The following is a 19,496-nucleotide window of genomic DNA, read 5'->3' as shown; positions in this document are numbered from 1 at the left end:
AAAATGTTACTTATATTACAAGTCACAACCCTTAAAATAAAGGCATGCAAAAGTACATAACCCACTGTAAGAGACCTCTGACCCATCAGAGCCCTGCATGTTTTTCTTGTCTTCCTGTTCTTTTTTCCCATAGAAATGGTGAACATATAAATACAGCACACTTGAATAAATGTGTATTCCATTCCTGTTTTTCTTCTATAAGTAGTACATTTTAATCCCTGGATGCAGGGATTTAAGGGAAATCAGTGGCTCAACAGCGCCGCGCCTTCTGCTGCGGTTGCGCGCGCGCGCGTGTGTGTGTGTGTGGGGACAGACGTGGACGGACCGTTACACGCGAGCTGCAGCCGACAGCACCCCCACGGTCACACGGGCCACCGACAGCTCGGCATCTTTGCATCTTGGACTTATTACGCGGATCGTCAGCGCAGCTCATCCGGTTTCACCACCCGGCGGGTGCTGGTCGGTTGTCGTGCGTGTACACGCACGGTGGGTGAGTCATGGCAGAACACCTCTCCCAGAGTGAGCTCGACTACCCCTTCAAACTTCTGGAGTATTTCAACGGCTTCAGAGTGTCAAAGGTAAGACTCCTGCTTCCTTCTTCTCTTTATTTTTTATTGTACCTTAAATCTTTAAAGGGGTCTTGATGTGCACGTCCACAAAGAATCAGAGGAGACACAGTTGTAGTACTGATCTCCTTCAGTCTGGGGCTCCATGCAAGATCTCGCCATATGGGATAAGGATGATTCTGAGAAAGCCCAACTACACGGGAGGACCTGGTCAATGACCTGAAGAGAGCTGGGACCACAGTCACAAAGACTACATTAGTAACACACAACGCCATCATGGTTTAAAATCCTGCAGGGCAGCACGGTCCCCCTGCTCAAGCCAGCACATGTCCAGGCCTGTTTGAAGTTCGCCAGTGACCATCTGGATGATCCAGAGGAGGCATGGGAGAAGGTCATGTGGTCAGATGAGACCAAAATAGAGCTTTTTGGTATCAACTCCACTGGCTGTGTCTGGAGGATGAGAACAACCCCAAGAACATCGTCCCAACCGTGAAGCATGGGGGTGGAAACATCATTTTTGGGGGTGCTTTTCTGAAAAGGGAACAGGATGACTGCACCATGTTGAAAGGAGGGTGGATGGGGTTAGGTATCGCAAGATTTTGAGAAACAATCTTCTTCCCTCAGTAAGACCATTGAAGATGGGTTGTGGCTGGGTTTTCCAGCATGATAATGACCCGAAACACACAGCCAAGACAACTAAGGGCTGTGGCTGCAATGGGCTGCGATTTGTCACTTTTCCAGTTTCACTCCTTCCTGTCCCATCATATTTTAAAAGTTTTTACAGTGCGCATGCCGATTACATTTTGATCATAGATCAAAAACATTTGGCAGAAAAGTCTGCAAAAATGACCAACTTTACAACATGAAGACGGAAAAAGATGCTTAAATGACCCACAGTTCATGGAGGGAAATTACGCATACCGTTAGTTTGGAGGTTGATGATTGTATAAGGAAGGGGAGCTCGTTGAGGGACAGATTAATCCAGAAAATAGTGTAGGCTCATTTGTCATGAAATAAAAATTTGTGTATTTTGTTTTTGTTTGTTTTTGGTAAAAGCAAAAAACTCAACTGATTCTGTTAGATTTAAATGTAAAAAAAAAATAGGGTGCCATTTTTGTTTCATGTTCTAATGCCCTGAAATCCAAGATGGCTTCCATGATACAAGAATGGCATAAATGTGACATTATGATTGATACAAATCCAGTTTCAATATTTTTTTTCAGCATCTATTCCTTGTAAAACTGCATCTAGAGATTCCAGCAAGGATAACAACTTCCCCGTGATTACGAATCTTTTTATTTTGTGAAGTTTCAGACAGACTACCATCCTGAAATAAACATGGCGGGCCCAAAATTGATGTTTGAATGAAGTCGCTGGACGCAGTTTTTCTGCATTAGGTTAAATTTTAAACATCTGCTTTGCATTTGCAGGAAACAAGTACCCACAGCAACTATAACATTGCTTAGAGTCCATATATTAACCAACATGGCAGAGTCTACATCTAACAAGAAGTCAAAAACTGTGGATTTTTGGACTTTGCTTTATTTGTCAGCTGAGCAGCAAACAAACAGATTATACAAACTACTAGAGTGTTGACCGTGGGGATCCACGGGCTTTAGATTGGGTAGTGTTTATAAAATAGGTAAATGTCATTTTTCAAGGGTAGTAATAAATTATGCAAAGTTTCTATAATGAACTGGAATGGTGTGTGAGTCCAGAATGTTTTTAGAACCTTAGACCTCAACAGTTTTTAGAAGAAGAGCTTAACCCTTTTATATCCTGTTAATTACATAATTTGATGATTCCTTTGGTTTCCTTGTGTCAGAAAACCTATATTTAGATACTTTGTAGTTCTATCTTGCGTATTAGCAAAGATATTGCATTATTGCTAAATGGAAGCCATTTTGGATGCCATCTTGGATTTTGTACCCATTTGTCCTAACCCTAACCCATTTGTCCTTTGAGACCAACACGGAGGTGCTTTTGTCCCGCGCCATTCGCGGCTCTGTGGTGCATTCCTCCGCTCCTCTTTCCATGACAAAAACTCATGTAACAGTGGAATGTGCCGAAAAAGTGCTGATGTCCACGTCTTCTGCCATTTCTGTGGTAGTCACACAATGTCCCGTATCAACACAGCCTTCAGTTTGGAAATGATCTGGTCGTTCCCAGCCTGTCGATCGCCGCTCGGAGTGCGGCACGCTCTCATCCGCTGTGAGCGGTCTTTAAACCGGCTGTAACACTCCTTAATCTGTGTGATCCCCATAAAATCGTCCCTGAAAGCCATCTGAATTTTCCAGATGGTGTCCACCCGGCTGTCTCTCACAGTTTCTGGAAAAATTTGTTGCAGCAAAGCGCCAAATCGTTCAGACATTTTATTCGCAATAAAAATCCAACGAGGGGGGTGGACCACTGCTCACACAAAGCCTGCTCACAGGCGAATGACGCAACCGACAGGCGTGAAAAAACTCACGCATGCGCATGAAGGTTCAAGCTTGGCTGATGCAATCACACATGATTCAAATGCATATGGTTTTTGCAAAAAATAAAAAGGTCGGATAGTTTTCTAACAGACCTCGTATATTGTAAGGCAAAAGCCATACAATAATTACAGAAAAAACCCCAACAGTCAAAATGTCCCCCTATGAGCAAGCACTTGGCGACAGTGGGAAGGAAAAACTCCCTTTTAACAGGAAGAAACCTCCAGCAGAACCAGGCTCAGGGAGGGGCAGTCTTCTACTGGGACTGGTTGGGGCTGAGGGGAGAGAATCAGGAAAAAGACATGCTGTGGAAGAGAGCAGAGATCAATCACCAATGATTAAAAGCAGAGTGGTGCATACAGAGCAAAAAGAGGTGAATAAAAAGAAACACTGGGTGCATCATGGGAAACCCCCCAGCAGTCTAAGTCTATAGCAGCATAACTAAGGGATGGTTCAGGGTCACCTGATCCAGCCCTAACTATAAGCTTTTTCAAAAAGGAAAGTTTTAAGCTTAATCTTAAAAGTAGAGAGGGTGTCTGTCTCCCTGATCTGAATTGGGAGCTGGTTCCACAGGAGAGGAGCCTGAAAGCTGAAGGCTCTGCCTCACATTCTACTCTTACAAACCCTAGGAACTACAAGTAAGCCTGCAGTCTGAGAGCGAAGCGCTCTATTGGGGTGCTATGGTACTAAGAGGTCCCTAAGATAAGATGGGACCTGATTATTCAAAACCTTATAAGTAGGAAGAAGAATTTTAAATTCTATTCTGGAATTAACAGGGAGCCAATGAAGAGAGGCCAATATGGGTGAAATATGCTCTCTCCTTCTAGTCCCTGTCAGTACTCTAGCTGCAGCATTTTGAATTAACTGAAGGCTTTTCAGGGAACTTTTAGGACAACCTGATAATAATGAATTACAGTAGTCCAGCCTAGAAGAAATAAATGCATGAATTAGTTTTCAGCATCACTCTGAGACGGGACCTTTCTAATTTTAGAGATATTGCACAAATGCAAAAAAGCAGTCCTACGTATTTGCTTAATATGCGCATTAAAGGACATATCCCGATCAAAAATGACTCCAACATTCCTCACAGTATTACTGGAGGTCAAGGTAATGCCATCCAGAGTAAAGATCTGGTTAGACACCATGTTTCTAAGATTTGTGGGGCCAAGTACAATAACTTCAGTTTTATCTGAATTTAAAAGCAGGAAATTAGAGGTCATCCATGTCTTTATGTCTAAAAGACATTCCTGCAGTTTAACTAATTGGTGTGTGTCCTCTGGCTTCATGGATAGATAAAGCTGGGTATCATCTGCATAACAATGAAAATTTAAGCAATGCTTTCTAATAACACTGCCTAAGGGAAGCACGTATAAAGTGAATAAAATTGGTCCTAGCACAGAACCTTGTGGAACTCCATAATTAACCTTAGTCTGTGAAGAAGACTCCCCATTTACATGAACAAATTGTAATCTATTAGATAAATATGTTTCAAACCACTGCAGTGCAGTGCCTTTAATACCTATGGCATGCTCTAATCTCTGTAATAAAATTTTATGATCAACAGTATCAAAAGCTGCACTGAGGTCTAACAGGACAAGCACAGAGATGAGTCCACTGTCTGAGGCCATAAGAAGATCATTTGTAACCTTCACTAATGCTGTTTCTGTACTATGATGAATTCTGAAACCTGACTGAAACTCTTCAAATAGACCATTCCTCTGCAGATGATCAGTTAGCTGTTTTACAACTACCCTTTCAAGAATTTTTGAGAGAAAAGGAAGGTTGGAGATTGGTCTATAATTAGCTAAGATAGCTGGGTCAAGTGATGGCTTTTAAGTAATGGTTTAATTACTGCCACCTTAAAAGCCTGTGGTACATAGCCAACTAATAAAGATAGATTGATCATATTTAAGATCGAAGCATTAACTAATGGTAGGGCTTCCTTGAGCAGGCTGGTAGGAATGTGGTCTAATAGACATGTTGATGGTTTGGAGGAAGTGACTAATGAAAATAACTCAGACAGAACAATCGGAGAGAAAGAGTCTAGCCAAATACCAGCATTACTGAAGGCAGCTGAACATACAGATATGTCTTTGGGATGGTTATGAATAATTTTTTCTCTAATAGTTAAAATTTTATTTGCAAAGAAAGTCATGAAGTCATTACTAGTTAAAGTTAAAGGAATACTCGGCTCAATAGAGCTCTGACTCTTTGTCAGCCTGGCTACGATGCTGAAAAGAAACCTGGGGTTGTTCTTATTTTCTTCAATTAGTGATGAATAGTAAGATGTCCTAGCTTTACGGAGGGCTTTTTTATAGAGCAACAGACTCTTTTTCCAGGCTAAATGAAGATCTTCTAAATTAGTGAGACGCCATTTCCTCTCCAGCTTACGGGTTATCAGCTTTAAGCTGCGAGTTTGTGAGTTATATCACGGAGTCAGGCACTTCTGATTTAAAGCTCTCTTTTTCAGAGGAGCTACAGCATCCAAAGTTGTCTTCAATGAGGATGTAAAACTATTGACGAGATACTCTATCTCACTTACAGAGTTTAGGTAGCTACTCTGCACTGTGTTGGTATATGGCATTAGAGAACATAAAGAAGGAATCATATCCTTAAACCTAGTTACAGCGCTTTCTGAAAGACTTCTAGTGTAATGAAACTTATTCCCCACTGCTGGGTAGTCCATCAGAGTAAATGTAAATGTTATTAAGAAATGATCAGACAGAAGGGAGTTTGTGGGTTATACCACGGAGTCAAGCATTTCTGATTTAAGGCTCTCTTTGTCAGAGGAGCTACAGCATCCAAAGTTGTGCTCAATGAGGATGTAAAGCTATTGATGAGATAATTTATCTCACTCACAGAGTTTAGGTAGCTACTCTGCACTGTTTTGGTATATGGCATTGAAGAACATAACAAAGAAGGAATCATATCCTTAAACCTAGCTACAGCGCTTTCAGAAAGACTTCTACTGTAATGAAATTTATTCCCCACTGCTGGGTAGTCCACTAAAGTAAATGTAAATGTTATTAAGAGATGATCAGACAACAGGGGGTTTTCAGGGAATACTGTTAAATCTTCAATTTCTATGCCATATGTCAGAACAAGATCTAAAGTGCGATTAAAATGGTGGGTGGGCTCATTTACATTTTGAGCCAAGCCAACTGAATCTAATAATAGATTAAATGCAGTGTTGAGGCTGTCATTCTCAGCATCTATGTGGATGTTAAAATCACCCACTATAATTATGTTATCTGAGCTAAGCACTAAGTCAGACAAATGGTCTGAAAATTCACAGAGAAACTCACAGTAACGACCAGGTGGACGATAGATAATAACAATTAAAACTGTTTTTTGAGACTTCCAATTTGGATGGACAAGACTAAGAGTCAAGCTTTCAAATGAATTAAAGCTCTGTCTGGGTGTTTGATTAATTAATAAGCTGGAGTGGAAGATTGCTGCTAATCCTCCTCCTCGGCCCGTGCTACGAGCATTCTGACAGTTAGTGTGACTCGGGGGTGTTGACTCATTTAAACTAACATAATCATCCTGCTGTAACCAGGTTTCTGTAAGGCAGAATAAATCAATATGTTGATCAATTATTATATCATTTACTAACAGGGACTTAGAAGAGAGAGACCTAATGTTTAATAGACCACATTTAACTGTTTTAGTCTGTGGTGCAGTTGAAGGTGCTATATTATTTTTTCTTTTTGAATTTTTATGCTTAAATAGATTTTTACTGGTTACTGGTGGTCTGGGAGCAGGCACCGTCTCTGCGGGGATGGGGTATTGGGGGGATGGCAGGGGGAGAGAAGCTGCAGAGAGGTGTGTAAGACTACAACTCTGCTTCCTGGTCCCAACCCTGGATAGTCACGATTTGGAGGATTTAATAAAATTGGCCAGATTTCTAGAGATGAGAGCTGCTCCATCCAAAGTGGGATGGATGCCGTGTGTGTGTGTGTGTGTGTGTGTGTGTGTGTGTGTGTGTGTGTGTGTGTGTGTGTGTGTGTGTGTGTGTGTGTGTGTGTGTGTGGGGAGTCCTATGTAAGGTATTGATCCATAACAGGCCTCCAGAATGTACATGTTCCATATTTTCCAGAGTATAAGTCACAGCTTTTTTCTCAATTTTCAGATCTGGACAGGCTGTTATATCCACAATAGACCTTACAGTACAGATGCTATTCCTCCCCATGGGTGACATAAATAATGTGAAATATTGTGCCCATCAGATCTGCGACACCACGGCAGCTGGCGGGCAGGTGCTCACGCTGTCACACCTCACGTCAGAGGCTCACAGCTGAACGGATCTCACGCTGTAAGAAACAAATTATTGCTTGATCACATTTAATTCTGTCGGACATATGACGTGGAACTTTTCACCATGACAACATCCATCCATCCATCCATCCATTTTCTTCCGCTTTATCCGGAGTCGGGTCGCGGGGGCAGCATCTCAAACAAAGCCGCCCAGACCTCCCGATCCACACACACCTCCCCCAGCTCCTCCGGGGGAACCCCAAGGCATTCCCAAGCCAGCCGAGAGATGTAGTCCCTCCAGCGTGTCCTGAGTCTTCCCCAGGGCCTCCTTCCAATGGGACGTGCCCGGAACACCTCTCCAGCGAGGCGTCCAGGGGGCATCCGGAAAGATGCCCGAGCCACCTCAACTGACTTCTTTCGACGTGGAGGAGCAGCGGCTCGACTCCGAGCTCCTCCCGAGTGTCCGAGCTCCTCACCCTTTCTCTAAGGGAGTGCCCAGCCACCCTGAGGAGGAAACTCATCTCGGCCGCTTGTACTCGCGATCTCGTTCTTTCGGTCATGAGCCAAGTCTCATGACCATAGGTGAGGATCGGAATGTAGATCGATCGGTAAATCGAGAGCTTTGCCCCCCTACTCAGCTCTCTCTTCACCACGACGGTCCGATACAGCGACCGCATCACTGCAGATGCTGCACCGATCCGTCTATCGATCTCACGCTCCATCCATCCCTCACTCGTGAACAAGACCCTGAGATACTTAAACTCCTCCACTTGAGGCAAGGGACACTCCACCGACCTGAAGAGGGCAAAGCACCTTTTGCGGTGGAGAACCATGGCGTCGGATTTGGAGGTGCTGATTTTCATCCCCGACGCTTCACACTTGGCTGCAAACCGCCCCAGTGCACGCTGAAGGTCCTGATTTGACGAAGCCGACAGAACCACATCGTCCGCAAACAGCAGACGAGAGTCTGTGGTTCCCAAACTAGACCCCCTCTACACCCTGGCTGTGGCCTAGAAATGCGTCCATAAAAATAATGAACAGAACCGGTGACAAAGGGCAGCCCTGGCGGAGGCCAACGTGCACTGGAAACAGGTTTGACTTACTACCGGCAATGCGAACCAAGCTCCTGTTGCGGTCGTACAGGGACCGGATAGCCCTTAAGCAAAGGGACCCCGGACCCCGTACTCCCGGAGCACCCCCCACAGGGTGCCCCGAGGGACACGATCGAATGCCTTCTCCAGATCCAGAAAACACATGTGGACTGTTTGGGCGAACTCCCATGAACCCTCAAGCACCCGATGGAGCGTGTAGAGCTGGTCCAGTGTGCCGCGACCAGGACAAAAACCACAATGCTCCTCCTGAATCCGAGGTTCGACCATCGGTCGAATTCTCCTCTCCAGTACTCTGGAATAGACCTTACCGGGGAGGCTGAGGAGTGTGATCCCCCTATAGTTGGAACACACCCTCCGGCCCCCCTTCTTAAACAGAGGGACCACCACCCCGGTCTGCCAATCCAGAGGCGCTGTCCCCGATCGCCACGCAGTGTTGCAGAGGCATGTCAGCCAAGACAGTCCCACAACATCCAGAGACTTAAGGTACTCAGGACGGATTTCATCCACCCAGGAGCCTTGCCACCAGGAGCTTTTTGAACCACCTCGGTGACTTCGGCCCGGTTAATGGATGAGTCCGCCTCTGAGTCCCCAGTCTCTGCTTCCTCTTCGGAAGACGTGACGATGGGATTGAGGACCCTGACAACATCCCCAGTCAGGGTCAACCATGACAACATATGAAACATGATGTTATGTGGGCCGCTGAAGAGGACGGTACTGCTGGCCCACCACCACCAGAGGGCGCCCTGCTTGGAGTGCGGGCTCCAAGCACGAGAGGGCGCCAGACCCAGAAGAAGTGACAGCTGTCATTCATCCCCTGCACCAGCTGTCACTTGTTCATCATCATCATCACCACCATAAAAGCCGGACTGCAACTCCACCTCCTCGCCGAGAAATCGCAACCACTGAAGAGGTAATTTCTCTGCTGACTGACACTTTGTGTGTAATAACCTGAACTTCTGTTGCAGCCGTTTTCCTGGAGTGTTGCCTTGTCTGTGGGATTGGCGTTTGGTGTGACAGCGACGGCTTCGCCTCACACTCCAACCCAGATAAGTGGTTAACCAGGAGCTGCACGAGTGTGTGATTGGAGGTGGAGGTGCTCCCTCCTAACTGTGTATAGACTGTGGATTACTGAGTGTGTGGACTCACACTCATTCATCTTATCTCTGCTTTCTGCCAGCAGTACCAGGGTCAACAGCCGAAGACAGAGGCCATCTGGGGACTCGGGACTTGGCGGCTCCGGTGTTCTTCAGACCGTTGGTGGTGGAAGCCGTGTGGGACGCGGCTTCTCTCTCGTCGGGGGTCTTCTATCTTCGAGCCTGCCCACACGTCACCTGGTGTCAATTGACTGTGCAAATTTCTGTGAATTTAGTTGTGTATTAATCACAACATTAAATTGTTACTTTTTGGCTTATTCATTGTCCGTTCATTTGCGCCCCCTGTTGTGGGTCCGTGCTACGACACCTTCCCAACAGGATTTCTCGGCCAATCGTCATGGATTCCGAGGGGCGTCAACCCGAGCTTGAACGGCCAATGGAAGAGCCAGGAGCGCAGGCGTCAGCGGGAGGCGTGTTGAGTGAGCTGCAGCAGATCTTAACCGCCTTCACGGCTCGGTTAGATTTAGTGACCGAGCAGAATGTTCTCCTTAACCGGAGTGTGGAGGCTCTCACCGCCAGGGTGGAAGCGCACGATCAGGGCGCTGCTGCAGCCACTCCTCTGGCTGGTCCTGGGCCTGTAATAGACGTTCCACTGGTCGTTCAACGACCCCCCCCCCACCGTCCCCTGAAGCATACATAAGCCCTCCGGAACCGTACGGGGGCTGTGTTGAGACGTGCGCAGACTTCCTCATGCAGTGTTCGCTCGTCTTTTCACAGCGCCCTGTCATGTACAGCGTCAGACGCCAGCTGGGTGGCTTATGTTATTAATCTGCTTCGAGGAGAGGCACGCGCCTGGGCTACGGCGCTTTGGGAGCAGAATTCACGGCTCCTAACGTCTTATACTGGGTTTGAACGGGAGTTCAAACAAGTGTTTGACCATCCCAACAGAGGCGAGACCGCTTCGAAACGTGCTGCTGGTCAATGAGACAGGGGCGCTGTAGTGCAGCCGAGTATGTAGTTGACTTCCGCATCGCGGCAGCGAGGTCCGGCTGGAATAACGTTGCGCTCCGCGCCGCCTTCGTAAATGGACTGTCTCCGGTCCTGAAGGAGCACCTGCTGGCTAAGGAGGAACCGCGGGGATTTTGACGGGCTTGTCGATTCAGTTATACGCTTAGACAACCGTTTTAAAAACGAGCATCGTCGGGAGCAGGCCGGGGGGCGGTGACCGGGCACGAGCCGTCCCTCCCCCTTCCGGTTCCGAAAGGTGACGTCGTCCCCACGCTTCACTGCCCAGAGAGCTCCGTGTGGCTACAGCTCCCCCTGCTGAGGAGGCTATGGACACGAGCAGGGCCAAAGTGAAAACAACATCAGACAAAGGATGCTGGCCCGCGGGGGAGTGTTTTATCTGCGGCTCTTGTGAGCACCGGCAGAAGGACTGCCCCAAACGGTCCAACTACAACGCCCGTCCTTAGAAACTTGGGCTAAGGGTGGGCCATAACACGCACGCGGGGAAAACCCCGCAAATCTGCACGAATCCCAGTAACGATCCTTTGTGGGGATTTAACCCTTCACGCCCCAGCACTGGTAGACACGGGGTCGGAAGGGAATCTGCTAGATAGCAGATGGGCAAAGGAAGTAGGGCTCCCCCTGGTGGCTCTGCCGGCACCATTGCAGGTGCGAGCACTAGATGGCACCCTGCTTCCGTTAATCACACATCAGACACAGCCAGTGACCTTGGTTGTGTCTGGGAATCACAGGGAGGAGATCATATTCCATGTAACACCTTCTACCTCCCGAGTGATTTTGGGATTTCCATGGATGGTGAAGCACAATCCCCGGATAGATTGGCCGTCCGGGGTTGTGACGCAGTGGAGCGAAACCTGCCACCGGGAGTGTTTAGGATCCTCGGTTCCTCCCGGCACGACGGCTAATGAGGAGGTTAAAGTCCCCCCAATCTATCGGCGGTGCCAAAGGAGTACCATGATCTTGCTGACGTTTTCAGCAAAGATCTGGCGCTCACCCTTCCCCCGCACCGACCGTACGATTGTACCATCGATTTGGTCCCGGGCGCTGAGTACCCGTCCAGTAGGTTGTACAACCTCTCACGTCCAGAACGCGAATCAATGGAGACCTACATCCGGGACTCTTTAGCTGCCGGGCTGATCCGGAACTCCACCTCCCCGATGGGTGCTGGTTTCTTTTTTGTGGGTAAAAAGGACGGCGGACTCCGTCCATGCATTGATTACAGAGGGCTGAACGAGATCATGGTTCGCAACCGATACCCGTTACCTCTGTTGGATTCAGTTTTCACGCCCCTGCATGGAGCCCAAATTTTCACTAAATTGGATCTTAGAAACGCGTACCACCTGGTTCGGATCCGGAAGGGAGACGAATGGAAGACGGCATTCAACACCCCGTTAGGTCACTTTGAGTACCTGGTCATGCCGTTCGGCCTCACTAACGCCCCCGCGACATTCCAAGCTTTGGTAAATGACGTCTTGCGGGACTTCCTGCATCGGTTCGTCTTCGTATATCTGGACGATATACTCATCTTTTCCCCGGACCCTGAGACCCATGTCCAGCATGTACGTCAGGTCCTACAGCGGTTGTTGGAGAACCGGCTGTTTGTGAAGGGCGAGAAGTGCGAGTTCCACCGCACTTCTTTGTCCTTCCTGGGGTTCATCATCTCCTCCAACTCCGTCGCCCCTGATCCGGCCAAGGTTGCGGCGGTGAGAGATTGGCCCCAACCAACAAGCCGCAGGAAATTGCAGCAGTTCCTCGACTTTGCCAATTTCTACAGGAGGTTCATTAAAGGTTACAGTCAGGTAGTTAGCCCCCTGACTGCCCTGACCTCCACCAAGGTCCCCTTCGCCTGGTCGGATCGGTGCGAAGCCGCGTTCCAGGAGTTGAAACGCTGGTTCTCGACTGCACCAGTTCTGGTGCAGCCTGATCCTGATCGCCAGTACATAGTGGAAGTGGACGCCTCTGACTCAGGGATAGGAGCCGTGCTGTCCCAGAGCATGGAGGCTGATAAGGTTCTCCATCCTTGTGCCTATTTTTCCCGCAGGTTGACCCCAGCTGAACGGAACTATGACGTCGGCAATCGGGAGCTCCTCGCGGTGAAGGAGGCTCTTGAAGAGTGGAGACACCTGCTGGAGGGGGCATCGTTGCCTTTCACGGTTTTCACGGACCATCGGAACCTGGAGTACATCCGGACCGCCAAGCGGCTGAACCCCAGGCAAGCCCGCTGGTCTCTGTTCTTCGGGCGCTTTGACTTCCGGATCACGTACCGCCCCGGGACGAAGAACCAAAAATCAGATGCATTGTCCCGGGTGCACGAAGAAGAAGCCAAAGCGGGGCTGTCGAACCCCACCGAGACCATCATCCCCGAGTCCACTGTCGTGGCCTCCCTCACCTGGGATGTGGAGAAGACCGTCCGGGAGGCCCTGGCTAGGAGCCCGGACCCGGGACCGCCCCAAGAACAGACTGTATGTCCCACCAGAGGCAAGAGCTGCCGTATTGGACTTCTGTCACGGGTCCAAGCTGTCCTGTCATCCCGGAGTGCGTAGGACCGTGGCAGTAGTCCAGCAGCGCTTCTGGTGGGCGTCCCTGGAAACCGATGTCCGGGACTACGTCCAGGCCTGTACCATCTGCGCCAGGGGCAAGGCAGACCATCGGAGGACTTCGGGACTCCTCCAACCCCTGCTGGTGCCTCATCGCCCCTGGTCTCACATCGGCCTGGACTTCATCACGGGCCTCCCGCCGTCCCAGGGCAACACCGTAATTCTCACGATAGTGGACCGGTTCTCCAAGGCGGCCCACTTCGTGGCCCTCCCGAAGCTCCCGACGGCCCAGGAGACGGCAGACCTCCTGGTCCACCACGTCATGCGGCTGCATGGGATACCATCGGACATTTTTTCAGATCGTGGTCCCCAGTTCTCTTCGCAGGTGTGGAAGAGTTTCTGTAAGGAGCTGGGGGCCACCGTGAGTCTCTCGTCCGGGTACCACCCCCAGACAAACGGCCAGGCAGAGCGGGCTAACCAGGAGCTGGAGCAGGCCCTTCGCTGTGTCACCTCCGCGCACCCGGCGGCCTGGAGTCACCATCTGGCCTGGATCGAGTATGCCCATAACAGCCAAGTTTCATCTGCTACCGGCCTCTCCCCTTTTGAGGCATGTTTGGGGTACCAGCCCCCATTGTTCCCGCTGGTGGAGGGAGAGGTCGGTGTGCCCTCGGTCCAGGCCCACCTCAGGAGGTGCCGCCGGGTGTGGCGGACCGCCCGCTCTGCCCTGTTAAAGGCCCGGACGAGGGCCAAGGCCCATGCGGACCGCCGGCGTTCCCCGGCCCCCACATACCAGCCCGGGCAGGAGGTGTGGCTCTCGACCAAGGACATCCCTCTGTGTGTCGACTCCCCGAAACTGAAAGACAGGTTCATTGGTCCATTTCGTGTTCTCAAGATCATCAACCCGGCCGCAGTGAAGCTCCAACTCCCGGCTTCACTGCGGATTCACCCTGTTTTTCATGTTTCCCGTCTAAAGCCATACCACACCTCGCCCCTCTGTGCTCCGGGACCTACGCCGCCTCCTGCCCGGCTCATTGACGGGGAGCCTGCCTGGACAGTCCGCAGGCTCCTGGACGTCCGTCGTAAGGGCCGGGGGTTCCAATATCTGGTGGACTGGGAGGGGTATGGACCTGAAGAACGCTCCTGGGTGAAGAGGAGCTTCATCCTGGACCCGGCCCTCCTGGCCGATTTCTACACAAGACATCCGGACAAGCCTGGTCGGACGCCAGGAGGCGCCCGTTGAGGGGGGGGTCCTGTTATGTGGGCCGCTGAAGAGGAGGTACTGCTAGCCCACCACCACCAGAGGGCGCCCTGCTTGGAGTGCGGGCTCCAAGCACGAGAGGGCGCCAGACCCAGAAGAAGTGACAGCTGTCATTCATCCCCTGCACCAGCTGTCACTCGTTCATCATCATCATCACTGCAACTCCACCTCCTCGCCGAGAAATCGCAACCACTGAAGAGGTAATTTCTCTGCTGACTGACACTTTGTGTGTAATAACCTAAACTTCTGTTGCAGCCGTTTTCCTGGAGTGTTGCCTTGTCTGTGGGATTGGCGTTTGGTGTGACAGCGACGGCTTCGCCTCACACTCCAACCCAGATAAGTGGTTAACCAGGAGCTGCACGAGTGTGTGATTGGAGGTGGAGGTGCTCCCTCCTAACTGTGTATAGATTGTGGATTACTGAGTGTGCGGACTCACACTCATTCATCTTATCTCTGCTTTCTGCCAGCAGTACCAGGGTCGACAGCCAAAGACAGAGGCCACCTGGGGACTCGGGACTTGGCGGCTCTGGTGTTCTTCAGACCGTTGGTGGTGGAAGCCGTGTGGGACGCGGTTTCTCTCTCGTCGGGGGTCTTCTATCTTCGAGCCTGCCCACACGTCACCTGGTGTCAATTGACTGTGCAAATTTCTGTGAATTTAGTTGTGTATTAATCACAACATTAAATTGTTACTTTTTGGCTTATTCATTGTCCGTTCATTTGCGCCCCCTGTTGTGGGTCCGTGCTACGACACCTTCCCAACACATGAATCTCACCTGCAGGAGCATTTCACAGTGCCACACAGCTGTAGTGGAATGCTGGAAACAACAACGCATAAATACATCCCATGGGATAATCCAACCAGAAATCACGAAGTAGAGTTGTGTTGTGGGGGGGGGGGAAATAAAGTTTGCTTCCATGAATATAGTGGGAAAGCTCACTGCAAACTTTTTAAGCAAAAGTTTTCTTTGACAGCAAAGGTTCACTGCGTGTGCGTGCACGTGCATGTGCATGCACATGCAGCGATGTTTAGCTGGCAGTAAAACTGTCCACTGACAGCTGAGCACATGCGCGCACGAGTGTGTGTGCTCACATGTAACAGCTTATTATGGAACACACACACATACACTGAGCGGTCATTTCCTCATGTCAGCACTTTTACGCACACACACACACACACGCTCGTGAGGTCAGTGAGCCTGGGGAAAAGAGGACGTGTGAAGGAGTGTTTGAATGGGAGCGGGTGTCCGCAGGGATGGACACATATGGCGTGAGTCTGGTCCATACGTTGGTTGTTCTTTGATGTCCAGTACAGGTCCTGTGCAAAGGGAGGAACACAGCGCTCCGGTCCTGTGTTTGCCAGCCAGAAATTTGGAGATTAGGCAGTCTGCAGTGCCTTTGATGGCCATCTGACAGCAGTCTGTGTCATCTACATAGGTTTTGGATGCCATCTGACAGGTGTGGACGAGGCAGTGTGTTTGCGTTCTGACACACCTGGCCACGCCTCTTTTCCTCCTGACTGCGTTGGATTATGGCAATATTTGCCGTGTCGGGCATGGCTCCGGCACATTCTTGCCACGTCTGACAGGAGGCTTTAGGTATTTTGGGTCAAGGATGAACTCCGCCAAAATGGACCATTGATAGGACTAATATTTTTGGAAAAATTAGTGATATTACTTAACAACAGTGAACAATGGACTTTGATAATTACATTCTGGACTCACACACTATTCCAACTCATTATAGAAACTTTGCATAATTTATTACCACCCTTAAAAATGTCAGATACCTATTTTGTAAACACTACCCGATTTAAAGCCCATGGATCCCCAGGGCAATGTGCTAGTTATTATTAACAAGGAATATGTGATTTTTCGGTATCAATCAATTCAATCAATTTTTTTATATAGCGCCAAATCACAACAAACAGTTGCCCCAAGGCGCTTTATATTGTAAGGCAAGGCCATACAATAATTATGTAAAACCCCAACGGTCAAAACGACCCCCTGTGAGCAAGCACTTGGCTACAGTGGGAAGGAAACACTCCCTTTTAACAGGAAGAAACCTCCAGCAGAACCAGGCTCAGGGAGGGGCAGTCTTCTGCTGGGACTGGTTGGGGCTGAGGGAGAGAACCAGGAAAAAGACATGCTGTGGAGGGGAGCAGAGATCGATCACTAATGATTAAATGCAGAGTGGTGCATACAGAGCAAAAAGAGAAAGAAACAGTGCATCATGGGAACCCCCCAGCAGTCTACGTCTATAGCAGCATAACTAAGGGATGGTTCAGGGTCACCTGATCCAGCCCTAACTATAAGCTTTAGCAAAAAGGAAAGTTTTAAGCCTAATCTAAAAGTAGAGAGGGTGTCTGTCTCCCTGATCTGAATTGGGAGCTGGTTCCACAGGAGAGGAGCCTGAAAGCTGAAGGCTCTGCCTCCCATTCTACTCTTACAAACCCTAGGAACTACAAGTAAGCCTGCAATCTGAGAGCGAAGCGCTCTATTGGGGTGCTATGGTACTACGAGGTCCCTAAGGTAAGATGGGACCTGATTATTCAAAACCTTATAAGTAAGAAGGAGAATTTTAAATTCTATTCTAGAATTAACAGGAAGCCAATGAAGAGAGGCCAATATGGGTGAGATATGCTCTCTCCTTCTACATATATATATATATATATATATATATATATATATATATATATATGTAGCGGGATGAAAAGTCCCGGGTCCCAATTGAAAAGACGTTCCCGCTAGCTTGGCTAACGGGGAGTTCCCCTTTGGCTGACCTGGTAGAGGAATGGTCTTTTGTGCGAGCCGCGTGGGTTCGATCCCCACCGTCGTCCCGGCCACGAAGGTCCTGCTGCTTCATATATATAAATCACTGGTTCCGACTTATAACACCATATGTTGTGTTTGTGTGTTCATCCTGCTAACAGGAGGGGGAGTCCTGTTGGTGGAAGCCTTGCTATTTGAGAATAAACGAGGGCCGACCATGGCCCACATCTTCTTCTCCCTGGACATGCTGCTGCAGACAGAGGGTCGGGAGCGGCCACACTCTGAGTACACCACAATGCTCCACAAGTCCGGGTTCCACAATGTTCAGATCTGCCGCACAGGGAAGACCTACGATGCTATTCTAGCCATCAGATGAGATCAGACTGAGAACAAAAGCCTCAAAGAATATCTCAAACATGTGGACATGAAGATGATTGGAGACGGATTTTAAGGCATGTGATCAGTTCAAAATGGTGACCACTAGTGTATGCATGAAATATTCTAAAAGTCCATTGGAATGCTGAAAGGATTTAGCTCATGGTGATAAGAACACTGATTATATAATGTATTAATTTCAGCTATTTTGGGAAAATGCATGAACAAATAAAAAAAGAACATGTTGGATTTCGGAATTTTTGCACAACTATCATCATAGCTTCAAAAATCATTGACACACACACAAACAATGTGGGTTTTTGAGAGGAAAAATAGAGTTTTGAGTTGCACTTTTCATTGATATTGCACTGTGTCATCTGACTGCCAGAGACAGGTGTTCTAACAATCTCATTTATCTCCATCTGTCCTCTGCTACTATTTAACTTCTTATTTCACATTTAGGTGTGTTAGCGAGTGAACCTTCACCTCCCAGTCACAGTGGCTTTAAACTGGCAGCCTGTTTTTATAAACAGCATCTTTGTCACCATTTGTTGTGTTTCTGCCTGTTTTCCTGTTTGATATATGTTTCTGGCAGTAGATGATAGTATGTCACGTGGATGTATTTATTTGATTAGCTGCTGTAGTGTTTACCAAGTAATTGCAAAAATCACATTTTGAAGGTGTAGTTGTGTGCATGAGTGGAAAACTGTAGTTTGTTAGTTTTTCATGTGTGTCATTGGTGAGGTTCTGCAAGATGTGTGACAGAAATGTGGAAAAACTATCATAGTACATGATAAGTACATGATGCTAGTGTAAAAGAATCCTGTCTCTTGATGCCTACAGATGTATCTGCATTCCAGAACATTTTGTTTTTTTGCCTGGATGTAGATTTTGTTTGTCTTTTCTCCCATGAAACCCTCTGCACAAATATACAGTCATGTTTTACACTGTCAGAATTTTTAAGTGAAAACAAAAGAAGTGTTGAGTAAAAGTACAGACAGAAAATACACAAATGGGATCATTGACTTATTTATATGAGTACTCCTAGCTGCAATGGTAACTTTAAAAATGCGATCCAGAAAAGTTACTAACTGCATACTAAAAATCCAAATCGTGTCATAATATACAAATAATGAATGTTTATGAGTTCAGTGGTATGAATATTTCATGTGGTGAAAGATGGAATGTACGTTCCATCTTTCACCTCAGACTGTTGAACAACTGAAGTCATACATCAAGCAAGAATGGGAAAGAATTCCACCTACAAAGCTTCAATAATTAGTGTCCTCAGTTCCCAAACGCTTATTGAGTGTTGTTAGAAGGAAAGGTGATGTAACACAGTGATAAACATACCACTGTCCCAGCTTTTTTGAAACGTGCTGCTGGCATCCATTTCAAAATGAGCAAATATTTGCACAAAAACAAGAAAGTTTATCAGTTTGAACATTTAAATATCTTGTCTTTGTGGTGTATTCAATTGAATATAGGTTGAAGAGGATTTGCAAACCATTGTATTCTGTTTTTATTTACATTTTACACAACGTCCCAACTTCATTGGAATTGGGGTTGTACATCGAATGTAACTATATTACATATAGCTTTAATGTCTTGCTAAAAAATCATTTAAAGGTGCATTTTCAACATTAGTAATGTTGTCTTAGCAGTTGCAACGGCCATGGCTGGTACCTCAGGTTGTTCAATTTCCTCACAGGTTTCCAAGCAAAAATTCTGGCCAACTGTCAACCCTATCAAGTTGGCACCAGGTTCAATATTCACCATTTGAATATGAAGCTGGCAGTATGGGCACAGAGTCCAACTGGATTGTGCATGGCTAACAAACTATGCACAAGAACCCACCATCAAAGGTGGGTGTGACACCCAAGACCCCATGTCACACTCATCTGCAACCATACTGCCAGTCCCATATTTGAATGTTGAATATCTGACTGGTACTAACTTCACAGAGCCCCTGAATCAATGCAGCATTTAAGGCAATTTTCCCCGAGCGAGAGAAAGTAATGTTTGA

This window comes from Thalassophryne amazonica, chromosome 19, assembly GCF_902500255.1.
Source record: "Thalassophryne amazonica chromosome 19, fThaAma1.1, whole genome shotgun sequence".
Taxonomy (NCBI): Eukaryota; Metazoa; Chordata; class Actinopteri; order Batrachoidiformes; family Batrachoididae; genus Thalassophryne; species Thalassophryne amazonica.
Note: the sequence above shows the minus strand (reverse complement) of the source record.